This window comes from Nicotiana tomentosiformis, chromosome 2 (genome assembly GCF_000390325.3).
Source record: "Nicotiana tomentosiformis chromosome 2, ASM39032v3, whole genome shotgun sequence".
Lineage (NCBI taxonomy): Eukaryota > Viridiplantae > Streptophyta > Magnoliopsida > Solanales > Solanaceae > Nicotiana > Nicotiana tomentosiformis.
The window spans coordinates 1,613,399-1,617,807 of record NC_090813.1 but is presented as its reverse complement, the minus strand read 5'-3'; positions in this window follow the sequence as shown (position 1 = coordinate 1,617,807).

Sequence of the window (4,409 nt, the reverse complement as noted above, 5' to 3'; positions counted from 1 at the left end):
TTCTCTCCTTTTTCGTCTAGCTTTTAGCCAATCTCTAGGCCTCACTTTGTGAACATATACAACACTATGACAAGCTACCCCTCTGGGAATCTATAGGTGTACTGAAGTTCTTCACTTGGTACTTTGTCTAACTTACGACTATTGCTATATCTTGTTTCATAGCCTCGGTTATCTATGCTTATGGTTTTACTACAACTAGGTAGGTCATACTATACCATAACTCTTACTTCGGTTTATTACTACCTAGGTCTGCTACCCAACTCCAGGTTACTCTCTCGCTGCTTATCCTATATGTATAAATCTAAGTCCTTTAGTTCTTCCTCATTACTTTTCATCTTAAGAATAACGGCCTAATCCCATATCATACTTTGTAACTTTTATCCATCCATTGTTGATTCACCTTAATTCTGATCCATAATCTACCACTAATAACTTGAAACTTCTTACATAATACATTGTCACTAAGGCTCACGTCTCATTGGGGAACATTTGAAGTGATTTTCCTGATCCACCTAGGGACGATACAATACTTCAATAACCGTATTTCATAGCATTCCAAAGTGATTCATCATATGGGTTCTAATCCCGTGCAAATCATGAGATACCTTTTCTCAAAATTGTTACTCAATCAAAGGTCTAAACATCATCCTCTTATTTATCACCATTACACCCTTATTCTACTACTAGGGAAGCATTCCATCTCTTCTAACTACTACTAGTCTTAGACTCCTTTGCATTCATTAAGGCTATACCGATCTTTCTATAACTTACGGAAACCATCAACTCTCTTATTTTGATGGGTTTAATACTGATGACTTACTTATTCTCGTCGCCTTCTCACTCACCTTTTCTTGTCCTTACTCCTATCTACCTAAAACCTTGTCGCTCTACCATACTTTAGCTTGCGACCTGCACATATCTATTCATACTACTCGCAACCTTCATTTAACTTGCTAGCACCATATATTTCCTTTCGTGGCTTCTCAATTGCCTTTAAACATAAGCAATTACTTTTCCTGGTTGTTCTGCCACTTGTTGCATGAATACATGGCTTATCTCATTGCTTACTAATACTAGAACTTCCTGTAACTCATGATCTCAAATATTATTATTTTTTTCTTCCCGTTCATTAGCCACGATAGGTGCCACTTTCTTATGGAGTGCATACAATGTTGTTGTGAGACTGTTGTTACAAGACCATTTTTTCTTTATGTCACTATGCTTAAGTTGAAGCCTTTTTCCCTATTTCCTCAGTTAGTCTTTCTTTGTAGTACTTAGGGGGGACCCTTTGACTCCTATAAAGTTTCAAGCTTATTACATCGTATACTCGAAAGTATTTTTTATATTCTTACTCGCCTATAATTATCCTTCGTTACTTACTTCCGCGCCCTTGTGCTCGTAGGGTTGCTTCTGACATGAAAGAAACATGGAGTAAAGAACTCAACATGTAAGTCTGAATAACTCTGTGAATCATGAAACATTTATAATGTTATGCATATGCGTATAAATGTCATATCATGCATAGGTATATGCATACATAACATCATCAAGCCTCTGAGGGCATACCATCAAATCATCTCGGCCTCTGTGGGCAAAATCATCAACGTATACTAGCTGATCAGGTGGTGGTGCATATATAACGCCATAACCTTTCCCTATGTCTCATATATATATATATATATATATATATATATATATATATATATATATATATATACGCGTATATAACGCCATATGGTCATGGGTCAGTATACATGTATAAATGGATACAATGCATAATGAAATAAGTCAATAAATGTCATGAGACCCATGATCAGACGATATGATAGTAGGACATATGGGGAATCAATAACATAGGCACCCCTAGTACTTCTATGAATAGAGTCATTTATGAGTGTTGCACATTTGCTCATTTCGTTTGTATCATATGGATCATGCCAAAAGGAAAGAAGGGATAGCCTTAATATACCTCAAGTCGTCAATGCAACTAACAAGCTTATGACAACTAGTGCACCAACTCTATAACAAATAAATACATGTACAACTTAGATGCGCTAGTATATCACGTATCTCAAACGCTAATTTGATTCTAAAATAAAATGGGCAACAATGCCCCTGATTTTAATGCTCCCTCAAGCCTACTATAGGCTAGATACAAACACAATACAATCAATAACTCAAAAACAACCCAACTACAATTCGGCACCTTCAATACAACAAAACCCCAAAATATACCATAACACACCCAATCAACTAGTTATCAATTAGCCTGAAATTGCAACTACGAGCGACCATCCTACTACCCTACCACATGTTGTGTTTCTCCACTCCCTTCATTATTCTAAACTCCATAAATTAACATTACAATAGGCCAACACGAGTGGACTACAAAGCAGTCCACTAAAAGTGAAATAAATCGAACTCACGGCTTCCAATCACTGCCTCGTGAGTTTTAACTATTAGGAAACAAATTTATCAACCTTCTTTGATATTTAAAAGTTTAAATACAGAAATTAAACGTTTTGTTAACTATGAAGTACCTTCCAAAACTCAAACTACAAAGAAATAGAGAGGCGATATAGCGATACTTACGTCATAGGGATCGTTCTAATGTTATCGCTTCTTGATTTCGTACCCAAGATGTTAATCGTCTTTGAAACCCTAAAAGAGAGCTTAAGGATATGTTTATGGGTTTCTATGGTCGTGTGATATGGAAAATGAATAGAAAGACGGACTAGGACCTTAATATATCAACTTTTGAAAAGTCAAAGAGGTGCTAGCTTGACACCCTATCATTGACCCTTCTTCCGACACTTATATTTTTTAATCTAGATGTCGTATAAACAAACGGTTAAGAGGTGTGCCATTGGATTGATATATTTTTTATATTATTATTTTATATGTTAGTTTATTACATTATTTAATATGTTAGTTTATTATTTTATATGTTTGTTTCTTACTCAGCTATTTTTGGGTATACTTTGTTTGACAAATTTTCTATATTGTTGTTTTTATGTTATTTTTTTAAAATTGTTGACTAAAATTCGAGAGGTTTTGTGTTTGAACAATTATTATTTTTCCAGATATTTTTGGGATTAAAAGATTATTAAATAATTAATTTAATAACTACTAAGATATATTATAATTATTTAATAATTAATCATATAAAAAATATTACAAACTTAATAGTAAATATTATTGAATTTATTTATTTCGTAACGATTTGTTTGTTAACTTTCATATTTTTCTCAAATTTCCCGGCAAATGATTATTTTATGATTCCTATCTAATATTTGATAATTATATACTGATATATTAAATCCATAATTGAGTGCTCTATCCGAATTTGTTAAGGAGAGCACCTAGTTTTTATTCTACACAACGGAATCTTAAGAAGCACTATAATAACACTACTCTAAATGACCACGAACAAAGTCAACTACCATTTGCTAAAATGTATTATTATTTTTACTATGCTAAAGGGAACTACATAACAATTAAGGGCACAATATAACATTAAAGGGCACTAAACAACAATAAAGTAACATATTAATATACGTACAACAATAAAATTACATATAATAATAATTATTCATAAAATAACCATATATATTTTTTACTCATTGTTTTGCACATAAATAATCTAATTCGGATAAAAAAACAACAAATTAATTAAATCACAAAACGATAACAAGAACTCATAGCCCACAGTAAATAACAACTAATAAGCATTTTATATACATGCGTTTTACCAAAAAGTAAGTCGGAATACCTCGATTTAAAGTTTTTTGAAATCTTAAAATTTGATGATTTGGGGGATGAAACTAGCAATCGATAGGATCCACTACACGACAACGCCTTGAATCCGGTGTTAACTTACTACAATACGAAGAAAATACACTTTTTGTGGGACGGGTGGGCTCCAATGGAATTTTTTCCTTAACAAATGGGGTGGGGTGATTTTGGAGTCTGCTGGTTCGCGTTCTGGTGGGGGAAGGAGATGTCACATTTTTTATATAGGCATAACGCACATATAGAATGCCCTATAATATAGCGTCTTCTATATGTGCGCTATACCTCCCGCCAATCTTTAGTCCAAATTAAGTGCGGTTATTCACCACGCTATACCTTAATGGACAAACGTGTCGTTAAGGTATAACGTGGTGAATAACCATGCTATATATAAAATGGTACTTAGTTTCTTGTTTACCTATTTATGTCGTTTGAGTCCAAAAATATCACAATTAGGTTTTGGACTCCTCTCCTAACGCTAAAATTTCTTCTTGATACTCCCTCAATTACAATTTATGTGGCACATTCTTTTACGAGACGATTAATTCATCAAAATCAAAAGTTTGGATGTGAATTTACAAACTTGTAACTACATTTACCCGAAATCATAGTGTTTT